Source organism: Lissotriton helveticus, chromosome 2_1 (assembly GCF_964261635.1).
Source record: "Lissotriton helveticus chromosome 2_1, aLisHel1.1, whole genome shotgun sequence".
In the NCBI taxonomy this organism is placed as follows: domain Eukaryota; kingdom Metazoa; phylum Chordata; class Amphibia; order Caudata; family Salamandridae; genus Lissotriton; species Lissotriton helveticus.
In genome coordinates this window covers 2023847367-2023865629 of record NC_136059.1, presented here as the reverse complement: position 1 = coordinate 2023865629, position 18263 = coordinate 2023847367, and positions in this window count along the sequence as shown.

Sequence of the window (18263 nt, the reverse complement as noted above, 5' to 3'; positions counted from 1 at the left end):
AAAAAAGGAAAAACCCCATGAAGAAACTACACCAAACCAACAAACCCAAAAGAACAATCATGTGTGTAGTTCACAAACGCAACCGCCTGCAGTGAGACGTGAAATGGATAGCAGGGGTACCCGCCGCCCCCTCCCCAACCCAGACCCCTCCCAAGTTGCTATAGTAGCCCCACCGGAGTTCTAAAAAGGCAGAAGTAAACAACATGTCAACTGAGACCAGCTCTATCAGTCCGTGGATGTGAGAGTGGAGTCCTCCGATAAGGAGCGAAGAACCGCTGAGCGTTCCTTGGCCATAGTTTCGGTATCCGGACGAGAAAGCGGCCGCAAGCTCTCCACTCTCCTCCAGCGGCCACCGTCCTCCCGACGGGCAGGGCTTACAGTCTTCTCAGGATTGCCACCAGTCGCCCCCGGGATGTGTAGGAGAGAAGATGCTTCTTCCACAGTGCAGACTTGACGGAGTTTACCCTCCCATTTAAAAATGAGCCTGAAGGGATGCCCCCAGGAGTAGGCAACGTCCTTGGAGTGGAGAAATGCGGTAACAGTCTAGAAGTCACGCCTCTCTCGAAATGTGGAGGTAGCCAGGTCTTGATAGAGGAGTGGCTTGCAGGAGCGGAACTCGATAGGATGCTTCGACCGTGCCTCTCGCAGGATACGTTCCTTAAGCTTAAAATCGTGAGCGCATGTCAAGATGTCAGGTGGGGGCTGTTGCTGACCGCCTAAGGCATACTCAGTGTGTGCGATCCAACCGGATTTCCAAGTCAGGAGGACTTCCCAGAACATGTCGAAACAGATCCACCAGAAAGTCTTCTATGTCCAGAGTCTCCAGTCCCTGTGGAACCGCTCGAATCCGGATGTTGTTCCGACGTGAGCGGTTCTCTATGTCTTCCGTGAGGGTTGGGAGATCTAAGTGTTGTTCACGGAGGCCAGTAGCTCTTGTTGAAGCTGGGATAGTTCTTCATCCTGGCTGCGGTCTGGTTCTCGAGGTCATCCACCCTCCCACCCACAGAATCAAGATCCCTGCGCATTTCCCGGATCTCGGATTTTAGGTCTTTTTTCATGGTATGAAACTCCTTAGTAAGGCCTGCAAAGAGTGACTCCAAGACAGAGCGCATGATAGGGCCATCAGTCTCCTTCGGATCCTGCTTATCAATTACTTCGCCAGTCCGCGGCATGAGGTCTGCACCTCCCATGCCAGATTTAAGAAATAAATCCTTGACTGTTATATCCTTCCGATTCCTGGGGGCCGCCGTGCGAGGATTGATGCAGCCAAAGGATGGAGTAGCTCCAGGCGCACCTGGACACCGTCCCAGCACGTCGCAATGTCGCGCTAGACCAATGTCGTGAAGAGAGCACCTGTACTCCTGCCCACGTACCGATGGCCAGCCTTGTCGCGTTACTAGATGGCGGTCCCCCAATAACCAAAAAGGAGCCCTCGCAGCGTTGGTAGGACCCAATATAGGCTGGGATGTGAAGGACTCTCAACCCGAGGCAATACTCGCAAGTCCGGATGTAGCTGAACCCCCAATCAAGAGTCAGGGGCTCTAAGGGCTATCTCGGGTTCTCGGGAAGGGCAACCAGTTGAGTGCTATTTCTCACCCGTCACACCGCAGCCCACAGGTCCAGGATAGCTCCCAAGTCGAAAACTGCAGCTCCAACTGTTATGCCACAAGTCAGTCCAGGATGATAAGCCAGTTGGCCCCCTGTAGAAATGTAGGAGCATCGCCCCGCCCTTCCTACGCCGCGGGTCTCAGTTGTCGGCCTCACCCGGCCCCCTCACCTCCGCTGGGCACTCCAGACCCGTCTGCGCCGCCTCCAGCAACCACAAACTAGGCCCGACGCCTGGGCCTCGCACTGAGGGCGCCTTCGTCTGGCCGCTGTTCCCAGTAGAAAGGCAGGCCCCAACCACTATCGCTATGGGCCGCTGCACGCTGACGAGTCCCGCAGGAGGCATCCAATGCCACAGAAGGGCCGCTCCCGCGCTGACCAGCCACTCAGCTACTAGCAGGCTCCGCTCGCCTCTCCTGTCGTGCCAGGCCCTCCGCTCCTCTGTCCACCTCCTTGGGCAGACCGGGCCGGCACCCGCACCCCAGGACTCTCCAGGCCTCAACACCGCCAGGGTGCGTACCTCGAGGTTACAAGCAACAGCCCCCGCAGCACAGCATAGGCCCGGCGCGCCCCCCACTCTCCAACACTCAGCAGACACCTCAGCAGGGATGGGCCACCATCTTAGTACAGCCGGGAACTCAGCACTCCGGCATCCAGGGGCTCCAGCCTCCAGCTGCCGCGACCTCCCCCGGAGTGCCGAAACTCACCGGGGCAGTCGCCAATCTCCGCTGTGTCCCCCCTCTCCTGCAGTGCAGCGCTGCTAGACTCCTCCGGCCTCGCAGGATCTCAGGCGTGGGCGGGAGCCACCATTTTGTACCCGCCGCCTAAAGCTCCCAGACAGCTCGCCTAAATGGCAGGTTCTTTTCCAGGGGGGGCCTCCGCAGCGATGATCCGGTATCCGCACCGCAGCCGCGATCCACCGCGGCTTGCAGGGGTCACCGCTATGCCTCCCGCTTCCGTCCTCTGCAAAGCTGCCACCGCCAGGAGCGCCCCTGGCAGCCTCAGTTCAGCCGCCTCATGACCCAGACCCGAAACCAGGAATCCACTCGTCCGCCAGCGCTTCCAAGTGGCAGGTAGGAATCGCGGAGTGGTCCCAAGCAAAATCCACCGGGAGGGACACACTGGGCAATGCTGTGCAGGGAAGGTCCCAAGTAACGGGCAGAAGCGGCGAGCAGAAATGTCCTACTCGTCCGCCATCTTAAACACGCCCCCAGATTATTTCCTTTTAAATGACAATGATTTCTATATTTTAAACATGTTTGCATTACAACTTGGTCTGAGATTTTATTGTGATTACATTCTGGCAGTTTGGATTCATTATCCCTGAGTAAGTATATATCACATGTGGCAAATACCTACAATGGTGATTTTTTAACTTGCAATTGAGGCAGAACATGAGAAATCGGTATTTAACACACTGAATTCCTTTTTATGGGCTTTTTCCCCTGATAAATCTTGTCAGGTTTCACACAACTCATAATTCTGATCAGGGACCGGAATTTAGCCCTGCAATTGTAATCAGGGTCCAAAATCTTCCTTCACCTGTCCCAACTTGTTAACATTCTACACTTTTGTAAAAGAGTCTGCTGCAGTGTGGCCTATACAGGCCTACCAAATAAAGTAGCTAAAGGCCTAAAAAGGATCCAACATCAGGCAGTGGGGCTAGCCTTTTAGTAGAAGAAACCAGACCACGTCAAGCCCATGTTAAAAGTACTTTGTTTTCCAGCATGGAAAAGTGATAGCCACAAAGGTTTCTGGAATAAGGGCATAAAGTACCTGGAAAAAGGGGGTAATATAGTTGTTAGACCTGGCATCCTTGATGTGGTTTCCCCCGACTTGTTGCCTACAGCCCTCCTGTTTTGCTGATTTTGCTGACTTCGTTTTTTCGCTGGCTTTAGGAATCTGGGCTAAAGTGCATGTGTTCAATACTTAAAACATGGTAACATTATCTTATCCACAATTATCATATTTAATTTTCTTATAAGTCACTAGAAAAGTGCACTACATGTGCCCAGGACCTGTAAATTAAAGGCTACTAATTGGTCAGCAGTCCTGATTGTGCCACCCACTTGAGTAGCCCTTCAAACATGCCTCAGGCCGCCAATTGCAGAGTTTGTGTGTGCAGTTATAAACTGCCATATTGATCTGGCAAGTTAACCCACTTGCAAAGGCCAAACCATCTGTTTTATTACACATAGGTCATCCCTGAGTAGGCCCTAGACAGCGCATAGGCAGGGTGCAGTATATTTAAAAAGTAGGACATTACTTTTTACATTTTATATGTTCTGGTAGTGAAATACTCTTACATTTGTTTTTTACTACTGCCAGGCCTAGCTCTACCATAGGATAATATTAGGATTGCCTTATTACATTTTATAAGTGTAATTTCCTATTGGGAAGAGATGGGACTCCCAAATATAGTGTCTTTGGAATCACAATTTAAAACAGAACATATGGTGAAGTTGGATTTTAAACTGCAATTCTGAAAGTGCCATTTTCTAGAAAGCTGCAAAAAACACAGTTGATGGACAGAATGTAGAACAATGTCATACATTCACCCCATTACAAGGATCTGGGCCTAAATCCATCGTTTTTTTGCACTCCACACCACCCTGGGTTAGACACTGGCTATATGCAAATCAGCTCTGACCCTGTGCCTCATGGGAACAGTCCAGTCCGAACTACCAAGCCATGTCTTTCCCAGACCGGAATCAAGCATCCAAGGACCGGTTTCTGGCTATCAGCCTTCATCAGCCTGGATAGCTTGACTCCAGTGTTGTGGAGAGCCTGGGACTCACGTCTGAGCATACCCAGCCCACTCGGGGTGAAAATTGCAAAAAACACAGTTGCTGGACAGAATGTAGAACAATGTCATACATTCACCCCAGTACAAGGATCTGGGCCTAAATCCATCGTTTTTTTGCACTCCACACCACCCTGGGTTAGACACTGGCTATATGCAAATCAGCTCTGATCCTGTGCCTCATGGGAACAGTCCAGTCCGAACTACCAAGCCATGTCTTTCCCAGACCGGAATCAAGCATCCAAGGACCGGTTTCTGGCTATCAGCCTTCATCAGCCTGGATAGCTTGACTCCAGTGGTGTGGAGAGCCTGGGACTCACGTCTGAGCATACCCAGCCCACTCGGGGTGAAAATTGCAAAAAACACAGTTGATGGACAGAATGTAGAACAATGTCATACATTCACCCCAGTACAAGGATCTGGGCCTAAATCCATCGTTTTTTTGCACTCCACACCACCCTGGGTTAGACACTGGCTATATGCAAATCAGCTCTGACCCTGTGCCTCATGGGAACAGTCCAGTCCGAACTACCAAGCCATGTCTTTCCCAGACCGGAATCAAGCATCCAAGGACCGGTTTCTGGCTATCAGCCTTCATCAGCCTGGATAGCTTTACTCCAGTGGTGTGGAGAGCCTGGGACTCCTGTCTGAGCATACCCAGCCCATTCGGGGTGAAAATTGCAAAAAACACAGTTGATGGACAGAATGTAGAACAATGTCATACATTCACCCCAGTACAAGTATCTGGGCCTGAATCCATCGTTTTTTTGCACTCCACACCACCCTGGGTTAGACACTGGCTATATGCAAATCAGCTCTGACCCTGTGCCTCATGGGAACAGTCCAGTCCGAACTACCAAGCCATGTCTTTCCCAGACCGGAATCAAGCATCCAAGGACCGGTTTCTGGCTATCAGCCTTCATCAGCCTGGATAGCTTGACTCCAGTGGTGTGGAGAGCCTGGGACTCACGTCTGAGCATACCCAGCCCACTCGGGGTGAAAATTGCAAAAAACACAGTTGATGGACAGAATGTAGAACAATGTCATACATTCACCCCAGTACAAGGATCTGGGCCTAAATCCATCGTTTTTTCTGCACTCCACACCACCCTGGGTTAGACACTGGCTATATGCAAATCAGCTCTGACCCTGTGCCTCATGGGAACAGTCCAGTCCGAACTACCTACCTACCTACCTACTATTTTCTAGAAAGCTGGCATGTCCTTACTGTAACTATTTGGTGCCTTCTGCCTGTCTTTGAATACATGTCTTGGGTGGGTTACAGCCAGCTTTGTGCATTCCCTCTAGACAGCCACACACAAAGGAATCTTAGGTGTGAATGATGTCATCCACATCCTGATCGGCCTTCCTGGGCAGGATGGAAGGAAGGAGCTGCCACTAACTACTGAATGGACTGTTTCCTGTCCCCACACACAAAGAGCTGAATACCCCCCTGTAGTTAGTCTGGAGCCAGCGCAGGGAAGGCGGGGACTTGTGCACTTCAAAGGCATTTCTTTGAAGTCTCCCCCACTTCAAAGATTTAACTGGGTCTAAGTACTGGACCTCAGACATCACCAGCTCAGAACACTGGAACAGAGGATATTCTACCAGGAAGAAGGATTGCTGTGCTGCTGGAGGGACTGCCACTTTGCTTTACTGCTTTGGTTGTGCTGGCCTGCTGACCGCTGCCCTCTTGCCTGGATGTAAGAAGGACTGGACCTGCATCTCTACATTGCAGAACCTAAGTATCTCCAAGGGCTTGTTGGCTTAACTCCTGTTCCAAAGTCTCATGGATTGTAAAGACTTCTCTTCAACCTGCAAACTGCACCTGGACTTTGTGTGCTAAAAGTCTGCTCTGCCAAGTGATATCAACCTGTTCCTGGGCCCTTAAAAGTGAGTATAAAGTGCTGCATCTGCCAGAACATATTCACTAACACCGTTGTGCTGATTTGCACAATGCATTGCCGTCGTTGCAGGAACTAGATCGGCGCATCACACTTAGAAACTCTGCATTGCTTCCAGAACCACAGCTTTGGAACTAATGTATCATCACTGCTGCTTGGGGTAGATCGACGCATCACCCTACAGTGTGGAGAAATCGCACCACCTCTACAGTGTGGAGAAACCCAGTGCACAGCATTCAGAACCACCACACCTCGGAACCAGTGCATCACTCATTGAACCAATGTATTACCACTGTTGTGTGGAAAAATCCGGCGCATCACCCCATATGCGTGGGGATCACTGACGCATCGCTCGACTTCACCCCGTATCTGAATGTTTTCAACCAGTATCAAGGTACTTTTGCTCAGCGGGCTCTGTGTGGATCCTGTATCCGGCCAGCGCTCCATCTCGGTCGGCCTGAACTCTTTACTTTGTCCCGGTCCTGCGCGACCAATTAACTCTTTAAGTGTTTGACGCTTCTAAGCGCTATTTCTGCATTTAGGGCCATATGTATCAAGCCAAATTGACTTCGTAAATACCAAAATTAGCAGAATTTCAGCGTTTGCAAATGCAATTTGGCCTAATGGTATGTATCAAGGAAATCTGCTTGCAAAGTAAGGAATCGCAAAATTTGCGATTCCTTATTTTGCAATTGCATTTAAGGAATCGCTAATTTTGCGATTGCTTAAATGCAATGTAAGAAGCCAAAATAAATTCGCAAATTGGCCTTAAGGAATCGCAAATTACCACCAACTTATAGTTGGTGGTAAGTTGAGAATTCCTTGAAAAATGCATATTTGTGCATTTTTCAAAGTGCCATGTGATGCACATACATGCCCATAGGGCATGTATGTGCACCACATGTGCACCCATGCATATTTCAGGGGTACAACAGGGTGTCCTTTAGACACCCCTGCACCCTTGAAAATATTCTCAATTTGCGATTAGCAAATTGAGAATCGCAAATTTCCCATTCATTCCTATAGGCCTCCTGGCCCATAGAAATGAATAAGAAAGTATTCCTTAATTGCGAATTCGCAATTTGCGAATTCGCAATTAAGGAATATCAAGAAATTGCAAACAAATTGCGATTTTCTTGATACATAGCAACTAACGATTCTGAAATAGCGATTTCTTAAAAATCGCTATTACAAAATCGCTAATTGCTACCTTCATACATATGGCCCTTTATCTTTAATAATTAATACCTTAACTTCTATTGATTGGATTCACGTAATTTTGGTTTTGTTTTATTAATAACAGTATTCTCTATGTTTCTAAATTGGTGTGGAGTCTTTTGTGGTGTTTTCACTGTTTTACTGTTTGATGTGTTGCACAAATACTTTCCACATTGCTTCTTAAGTTAGGGCTGACAGTTCTGTTCCAAGCTATCAGAGGGAGAGCACAGGATCATTTTGGGAAGTGTTGAGACTTATCCTAGGATTGTGGTTCCTGCTTGCACAGGGTGCATATCTTTACCATTCAGAAACCTGGGGGTTCATTTATGAGTAAGTGACGCAGTGCAGCACAGCAAGTCACCTAGCTGCACTGCACTGCATGACAGGGAAAGTGCAGGAATGCGCCATATTTAAATCAATGTGGCGCATTCCAGTTATTTCCTTCGCGCTGGTGCCCTTTTTGCAGCCTAGCACCAAGGTGGGCCCCCCTCAATGTGTTGCATGGAGGATTGGTCCGATACTGGGAGACATATTCCTCTTTCTATGTCTGCTGCAGAATGCAGCCCCAATAGAAAGAGGAAGAAATAAGGAGAACTAGAGATATTTCTCCTTGCTACAACTCCCCTGGGAAGGTGTAAGATTTTGGTGCATTCCCTGGTTTACAAGTGCATGGAAATCTGTGGATATGTCAAAATCCATGGGAATTGCATGGGAACACCCGTGCAATGCCCATGGAACACCTACCTTGGGAAGAATAAGGCAAAATAGCAATTTGCGCAGCATTGCGGTACTCCAGATTTTTGAAGCCACTTAGAGCCACGCAAAGTGGCTTTGCAAGACTTTAAAAATAAGACTTAGAGGTTTGTGTCATGCATGTACCACGTTGCATAGTGCAAACATGATGCTACCCGCTCATAAATTAGCCCACAATTTCTAATAATAGTGCTTTCCATTTAGGAGTATCAAACCAATCAATGATAAGAAGATTGAACAACTGAGTTTCAAATGACCAAATTCAAAGATGATTTATGTTGAGTGAGGTAGGTTGCTTGATTTGCAATGTTTACCAACTAGCCAATGGTAACCCTTATATCCCCACAGTGCTTATTTTGTAAAACAAATAAGGGCCAGGGCCCTCGTCAGGAGGCCACTGCAGCTTGCCCCACCTGTTACCCATGCCAGCGTTGCCAATGATAAGTACTAACACAACAATTAACCATCACACTCTTACAAATGTGACAATTCAGACTGTTTCAGGCCCCCAAAGCTAGAAGAGTGTAATTAATATATATTAATTAATTTCATGTATATTTAGTTAACAAACAACTGTTGTTGTGCTCACCTCTAAATTAGACAGACAACGCCACTATGTGGCAGACTGTCATAAAGTGCTGGTGCCGAGCACCAAAGCCACATGTTCAAACTGAGAACAGTCCCCACCATTTATTGCTTACTATCCTATCAACACAACTGTAGTCAAATGGTTGATGATCACTGTATGTCAGCCCAGTCTCCAAAGTAATTGTTTTAATTTCACTCACTGTATACACAATCACGTTTACATTCATGTTTACTGATTACGTGCTGGGGGGAGGGTTCAGTGGCTGAATGGCTATGTTTTGGAGTTATATAAATTACACAAATAACTAGATACTAGATATAAGGAATAAAGTATACCCTGCCGGAAATTATAAGGATATTGCAGTCACAAAGGAGTTCCATAACTCCTATATATGAGAGTACAAAACTTTGAGGTGACTTGCAATATACTTATTATTTACGCCAAGTGGGTACTTTATCCCATATAATTCATGGTCACACTATCGCCTTTCCCACAAACTACTTAAAAAACTTGGTGCATAACTCTTTCGTATGAAAGAGCGAACATGTTTGCAAACACTAAGATAAATAATAAAATCGTGCTGCAAACATGAAGAATAAATATAAAATCTCTAAAGCACAATTAAACACATGAGAAACCTGTTTGTTGTTTGTTACAAGCAGATATTAGAAACAGTTCTATACAAGTCAGTTACTTTTTTTTTAAAGCTGCACTAGCACGGAATGTTTAGAAACATACAGAAAGAATTTCACTTTTGGAGTGCAAAAATAAGCAAGTTCACTCTGCTTGTTTTTGTAAGCTAAGAAATGAAGCAGAAAAAACAGAAAAGCAAGGTTCTGTTTTCGTTGCTTTAAACCACTACTTTAATTAGACTCCCTGACCTGAACTGCCTCAGCTGCTGGGACTGTGATGTTAGACTCGACTGTATTAACCTTATAATACTCGAGTTCTGGCGTATTTTTTTTATAATCGGCGACACAAGTCACCGATTATAAAGGAAATTAGAGACAGGGAAGACATAATCTTATGTATTATAAATATATAGATACATTGATTCATTAATAAACTATTTTAAATGTGAGCAGATAGATAGATAGATAGATAGATAGATAGATAGATAGATAGATAGATAGATAGATAGATAGATAGATAGATAGATAGATAGATAGATAGATAGATAGATAGATAGATAATTTCCTTTATTCGGCATTGTACAAAACACCATAAAAGTTACAAATAAAAACACCAATAATACAAACATGATTAATATCTATACAATAAGAAGAAGTATTAAAAAGAAAAGAAAAGGGCATGGTAATCTTCATTACAGTTCATTACAGTTCGTTAATCCCCTATCTATCCCCCACGTCTTTACACAGAACCTCATGTCTCTCTTAGCTTTGAGGCAACCCTTAAGAAACTTGTAATGGAAAGCAGGGTAAGTGGATCTTGCGCCATTTGTAAATGTAAAAGGGCGACCTTTGCGTGCCTGAATTTCAATTTCTTTAATAGACTTATTAAATACAGGCGCCTAGGCAATGAATAAAATTGGCAAATACAAAATGAAGGGTATCCTGCGGAGATCGATGATCGCAGCCGCAGGGACCCTTTGGCTCAACAGTGAAACCTGCCGCTTCGGCTAATAAATAATGTAAAATGTTGAGCCTAAAACGTGAGATTAAAAATCTATCCTGAGCATTGTATGTGAGGGCAAGGTATGGTTCCATTCCTTCGCTAGTCCTTACTAAATTGTAAGCTCTAACAGACTGTTTGCCATATTCCTTCTCCTCTCTATAGGCTGTTTAATAGGTAATGAACCTCTTCTTCACACTGGTCTTATCCCAGACTGCTCCACCAGTCGGGTTTGAGAAGAGTTCCTTACAGCCAATTTTTTGACAAACAGACTTAATGGGGGTCTAAGTTGAATTCTATCCTCTATAAATGCCCCCTCCCCCACCCCCAGTTCTTCATGAACAATATAGGCGGGGAAACTCTTTGGGACCCTAAGCAGCCTTCTCATGTATTTGTGCTCCTCAACCTGTAGTTTGTTTAAATTGGTGAACCCCCAGAGTTCTGCTCCATATGCCACCTTAGGGTAGCAGATGGAGTTATATAAAATCATCATTTGCTCCGGGGACCACCTTCCAAGTCTGCGGCCGAAATTCATTATTGCCCCTGTACTGGACAATATCCTATTACAGCGCTCCTCTAATAGAGCTTTAAAATTCAGATGCCCATCCATTAAAATGCCTAGGTAGGAGAAGGTTTTCACCTTCTCCAACTTATGATCTCCTATTCTGTAGTTGAAACATTTTTTTGATTTTAACCCTACTTCCATAACATATGACGTGGTCAAGTTGGCAGATAGGTCTAAATCATTCATAAAACACATGAAGCCATCTATTAATGTTTGAAGACCTCGTGGCGTACGTGCCAACAATACCGCGTCATCAGCGTAGAGTAAAACTGGGATTGCTCTTCTGTCTACTCTTGGCGAATTCACATTAAGGCTTAATAGGGCTTGCTCTAGGCCATTTATATTTAACGAAAAAAGGAATGGTGCCAGGATGCAACCATGTCTCACACCACTCGTGCAGGTAAAGGGATCTGTGCATCCGCCCTCCAAGTTATATCTTACATTGGCCGTCGTGTTCCAGTGTAGGGCTTTTAAAATCTTTATTAGGTCCTGATCTACCCTTAGAATACTCATTAGATCCCATAGCTTTTCCCTATTAACGCAGTCAATGCTGCGGTAAGGTCCATAAAGGCTAAATAAACAGCTTCGGTACTAGCCATTCTGTATTTGGCCACCAATAAATAGAGGTTTAAACATTGATCAGTGGTCGATCTATTAGCCCTAAACCCATATTGGACATCAGTGATGATATGTTCTTCCTCAGCCCAGTCCATAGGATGGTTAAGAACTACATGTCCCAGGACTTTAGCAGTGACATATATGAGGGAGATCGGGCGGTAACACTGAGGATTATCTCTGTTACCCTTCTTAAAAATGGGCAATATTGTGGCCGTGGACAAAGAGCGCGGAAGCCCTGTGGCTACGGCAGCATTTATGATTCTTGTTAGAATTGGGGCCCACAGGTCTATCTTACTTAGGTATAGGTCCGGTGGGATCCCATCTGGTCCTGGTGCCTTATTTTTGGTGAGGCCCTGGATGCCAGCAGTAACCTCCTCTATGGAAAATTGTAGTGTTACATTCCACCTCCTGGCCCCCTCACCCGTTTGTGACTGCTCCTTATGCCTTCTATTGTAGAGAGCTCTAAAGTGCGCCACCCACTGTTCTGGGAGGACATTGGAACCTATCTGTGGGCAATTTATTTTTTTTTTTTTTTTGGTGCAAGACGTTTATTGAGTACTGTCAAGGATACACAGCGTTATGCCTACAACCCTGAGGCCGGTCGTTATTTGATGTAAAGCAGCAGGATAAGAAAAGGCATACTAAAATTGGCTTACGTATTTCTGTGTAGAGAGCACATCAACTTATTGACAAGTACAAACGTAACATAAGCATATCAGTTCGTCTCACATTTTTAACATTTTTTAGTAACCTCAACATGTGCGATAACCCAGTCACATAGAGGGAGAGGCGCGTGCGCCAGCATGATGGCCTGTCTACCTCAATAGTCGGCATAGAATAAGAAAGGGAAAAGAGAGACAAAAAAGAACTTGCTGTACATGGAATGAGGTTTACAAGTAAGCTGTATTAAGTCATCACGCCTCATGAGATGGCCAGAAGAACCCCTACAGCCAAGGCAAAGGGCAGTTAGCACTATATCGCTACCCACAGAGGTAGGGCAACAAGTGGGGAACTGGAGGGGTCCACCGGCTGGGGTATCGGGGGGGGGGGGGTCCATAACATTAGTAACTGAACCCACAGCAGCTCGATACAACCTCACACCATCCCCCGTCCAGTGAGCATCAAAGCAACGTCCCAGCATTCCAACCTTAATCCTAGGCAGCAATCGGAGATTCCGTTATCAAATAGCAGTGCAGTGGGGCCCATATGTCCGTGGGCCTGGAAGTGGGAGGCAACAGTTCAGAGTAAGTATGTAATTGTTCTTGGCAGTACACCATGTCTCGCATCCACTCCTTAAATTTGGGTGCTCTCCCCCTTCCCCATTTGCAGGCTACTCTACGCTTGGCCAATAGCATGGCCATCGCCACATATTTGCGGTGGGCTGCCTGGAGTGGTTCAACATAGCCCAGCAGTGCCAGTAACGGAGATGGCTCCACTGCCATGTCTATCATCTTGGAGAGTGCCTGAAAAACCTGATCCCAATAGCGGTATACCTGAGCACACCCCCATGCAAGATGCAGGAAATCAGCCCCAGGAGCCCCACACCTGTCACAAGTGTCAGAAGACCGTAGCTGGAATCTGTGCAGACGCACAGGTGTATAATATAATCTGTGAATGAATTTATAGTGAATGATCCTATATCTACTGCTGGATGAAATGCGTTCAGTTTGTTGCAGGCAAAATGTCCATTGTTTGTCAGTAAGGGCTATGGCTAGTTCCTGGTCCCACCTCTCCCTAGCAGGCAACTCAGCGTATTCCATATTGACACGGATCGACCTATACAGCGTAGACACCAGCCTGCTGGGGTTATCGAGTTGAAGAATGTGTTGTAGAGGGAGAAGTACAGGAGGCTCGTGTGGGAAATCCGGTGTAACTGCCTGCAAACCATGTCGGAGCCTTATATAGTAAAATACCTCTAGCGGCGTCGGTTGTATCCCTTCATAAAGTTGGTCTTTGGTACGGAAGGTGCCCTCTCTGTACAAATCTCCCCATGTTCAAACATGGATTTTCGTCAATAACTTTTGAAAGCCAGCTTCCTGTAGTAGCGGCAATTGCGGGTGATATGTCAAGGGAAGTAGTGGGGCGTATATCAATCGTAGATCAAGTTTCGAACTAATATGATTCCATGCCGTCACCGTGCTAAGGACTGTATTTGGGGTTTTATCTCTACCTTCTACTGGAGAGTAGAGCGCTCCTTCGATCGGTGTCGGGTGCGCTAGCCAATGTTCAGCCGCCAGCTGGGGCATGTATCTAGGTTGTCTTACCCAGAAGTAGGCGAAGTGGGCCTGGGCAGCTCGGTAATAGAGTTCGAAATCCGGAACCCCGAAACCACCTTGCGAGTAAGGTCTGACAAGGACCTCCCACTTAAGCCTGGGCGTTTTCCCACCCCAGACCAGCTTGAGCAATTCTGAGCGCAGTAGCTTAAAAAAATATGCTCCGGGATGAAATGGTATGTTCAGAAATAAATACAGAAGTTGAGGGAGTATCACCATCTTAACTAACGAGACCCTCCCTGCCATGGACAAGGGAAGGGTTATCCACCTGGAAATATTATCACTGATTTTATCCATCACCGTGCCATAATTGGCTCGAATAAGCGCCTCCCTATCCTTTTCTATATGTATACCCAGGTATTTGAAATCTCCCTCACACCAGGCAAGTGGATATTCCAGTGGAATGTTATGTGTCGAGGCAGTGAGTGGAAAAAGGCATGACTTGCTCCAGTTAATCTGGACGCCAGAGAGAGCCCCAAACCGAATGAATTCTCTAAGAATGGGGTGCAGGTTCTCACCCGGGTGGCGAACATAGAGTGTAATATCATCGGCGTACATCGAAATGAGTATCTGCCTTTGAAAGCACCGCAATGCACTATCCCGATGATGTTGACGTAGTTTAGCTGCGAGGGGTTCTGTGGCTATGGCAAACAGGAGCGGGGACAGGGGGCAACCCTGCCTAGTCCCCCTGGAGACCGGGAATTCTGAGGACAGCTGTCCGTTAATAAGTACTCTGGCTACAGGACGTGTATATAGCAATCTGATCCAGGAGATAAAAATAATAGGGAAGCCCATCCGCTCAAGCACCCGGAATACATAATCCCACTCGAGCGAGTCGAACGCCTTAGTGGCGTCTAAAAATATGGCCGCCATTGGCAAGTCTTCGTGGACAGAATCATAGACCGAGAAAAAAGTGCGAAGGTTGTGTGATGTCGCTCTACCTGGGACAAATCCAGCCTGATCAGGAAGTATAAGGTCTGGTAGTAGGAGACTAATGCGCGCCGCAATTAGCTTAGCGAGGATCTTCACGTCGCAAGTTAGCAATGATAGGGGTCTGTAGGAATCGCAATGTGTAGCGGGCTTCCCAGGCTTAAGCAGGGACGTGATGAGAGCAGTTCTCATGGAGGCAGGAAGGTGACCAACCTCCAGCGCATCTTCATACACTTCACGCAGTACCGGCGCCATGAAGTCTATATATGTCTTGTAAAATTCGATGGGGATGCCATCCAGCCCAGTGGCTTTGCCCGATGACATGTGCATGATAGCCTCCCTGACTTCATCAAGTTCGAATGGGGCACTCAAAAATGCCCTTTGCGAGTCGCTCAGCCATCCCAATGATACATCTGCCAAGTAGTCCCTAGCGTCAGTTCCCCTGTTCTGGTTGAGGAGTAAAGTGTACTATAATGTCGTACAAATTCATTCAGTATTTGCGTGGAGTCCCTAAGTAGCAACCCTTCAGCAGTCTCTAACTCAAGTATGACAGTGGGCGACCGCAGAAGTTTAACTGTAGTAGCCAGGGCTTTCCCAGGTCTCTCGCCCTCCCCATATCGTCTTGCCACCCAGTGTTTGTTCCTGAATTTCACCTCCCGGGCAGCCTCATCAGTATACTCCGATATCTTTTCCCGTATCTCAGCCAATGTATTGCCCCCCGGGTTCACTCGGAGGGCCTCTTCTGCACGCCCGAGGTCTGCTTCCAGGGACCTCAATCTATTCAGTATGCTCTTGAGTACCCCTGAGCCCTTCGAAATGCAGAGGCCTCTAAGCGTAACCTTAAATGCATCCCATATAGTTTCAACATCCTGAACTGAGTCCTTATTGCGTTTAAAGAAGTCTAGACATTCCTCACGAAGCTCCTCCTGGAACTCCATGTCTAGGAGCATCGAGGGCTGCATGCGCCATGCCGTGACAGGGGGGCCCAATTCAGCGCCCTTCAATGTGATAAGAACCGGAGAATGGTCAGAATATGTTCTGGGGAGGTGCGTTGCGTGTATAAGTGATGTGTAGAGGTGGGATGTCAGGAGTATGTAGTCAAGTCTAGCCCATGATTTTGCCTGTGCGGTGAAGTGAGTACCTTCCCCTTTTGCCCCACAATGAGATCGCCATGCATCTATGAGGTGGTTGTCATCAATAGTCGCACGGAGGACCCCCCTCCCATTAGTGTAATGATGTGGGGCGGGGTGTGATCTGTCTAAGGCGGGATTTAAGGTTATGTTGAAATCACCCCCCCATATGATGTGTTGTGACCCTGTCTCAACTATCGCTGCCCATAAGGCAGTGAAGTACTGCGGATCGTCTATGTTAGGCCCGTAACAGCAGGCGAGCGTCACTGTCATACGTCCCAGCCTGCCCCACATTAAGCAATATCTCCCCTGTGGGTCCGCCTTTGAGCCCGCTAGATAGAAGGGTGTATTTCTTTTGATAAGAATAGCCGTACCCCGTGCATAGGAGGAATATGAAGAGAAGACAGTATATGAGGCCCACCTGTTGCCAAAAGAATGTGGTCTATTAGGCGCAAAGTGCGTTTCCTGTAGGAAAGCAACGTGGATTTTATGGCGATCCAGATACCCCAGTATCTGTCTCCTCTTTCTATGATCTCCCAGCCCTCTCACGTTCCATGTGAGCACATTCAGGTGTGTGTCCCCCATGGGTGCAATTGGATATATAGATTAGGAATCAAGGCATCCAACAAGGCATAACCACAATCAGCAAGGTGCATACCCTTCCCAAATCTCGCCAATTCTGTCATACCTGGAGGAAATGGGAGCCGCCGCCCAGGGGCAACTCCCCAGATACCAGTACTGTGTCTCAGCAACATACATTTTACATATCGCAAAGTAGACCCATCTCTCTCCTGGCCACTAGCCAGCCGTCTCCCATCGTGACAACGAAGCAAGTCTACGAGAACTAGTGCAGATGTTATGAACCGAAACCAAACAAGCGTCCCAAATTGGACCCTTTCCCCCACAGAGACGTAGAAACGATTCTTTGATACCTAACGCACATGTTGTGAACCGAAAACAAACAGTTCTCCCAAATCGACCCCCCTCCCACCCCTCCCCAATGAATCCCAACAAAGGGACAAGGAATGCAGAAATACCAGTAGCATCTAGCAACCAAGCATGGCCTCCTAACCCTCCCGGCACCGCTAAAGTGAGCCGCTCTTTGCTAGCTGCATTTCTACTATGCAAAGTCTCCCGTCCCCCCCCCCCCACTGAAGCTTCCCCAACTCGCCAGTATCCCAAGCCCACCCCCACCCACATAGTAACCCAAACAATTGAACAACAACAGGGAAAGAGTCAAGGTCCTTGGGGTACACCCAGTAGGGGTCATCAGAGGTCCACGTCCGGCCACCCCCAGTCCTCCCGCTCCGTGCAAGTCCACCCTTAGCGTCCCTTTCCGGAGGGGAGAGGGAGTAGGGGGGGTGGGGGCCTGGCATACATTACCACCTGCAGTCCGGCACCCGTCCATGGCCCCCCAGGAGCCAGTCGTAGCCACTGCACACCGTGATAGCCTTCGCCATGCAGTGAGACAGCGATGATAATCCAGGAAAACGCAAAATTAGAACAACACAGGGCCATTGATCATTCATTCAGTACTAGAGTCATGTAGGCCTTCAGCATCTGCAGGTCGCCTACCACGTTTAGGCAAAGTTTTAATATAGTCTTCAACTTGCTGGGGGTTGAGAAAGAAATGTTGCGTGCCTTGGTGGGTTACTCTCAATTTGGCTGGGTACAAAAGGGCATAATCAATGTTCAGTTCTCGAAGTTTTCTCTTAACAGTAAGGAACTTCCGCCTCTGTTCTTGAACCACCGGGGTAAAGTCAGGATATATAGAGAAGGACACTCCATCATATGTGAGGTTTTGGTTCGCCCGGGCCGCCCGTAGCGCCGCATCGCGATCTCGATAGTTGAGCAGGCGCGCAATGATGGGTCGTGGCGGGGCGCCAGGCTTGGGCTGGGGACCAAGCGAACGGTGAGCGCGCTCCACAATAAACTGGTTCGAGAGAGCTTCCACCCCCACTGCTGCTGTAAGTAGCTTTTCGATGTATAGCTCCATCTTCCCCGTGTTGGTCGATTCTGGAATGCCCGTGACGCGGATGTTGTTCCGTCGACTTCTCGCTTCCAATTCCTCATTTTTGGCGGCAATTACCCGCAATACATTATCCATTCTGGAAAGTCGTGAAGTATGCGCCGCCGTGGTGTTGTCATTCTCGGATATTCGGCGCTCCACCTCCGTAATGCGCTCTTCATGGACATCCATTTTCTGGACTATGCCGTCCATTCTAGCGGATAACCTATCCACC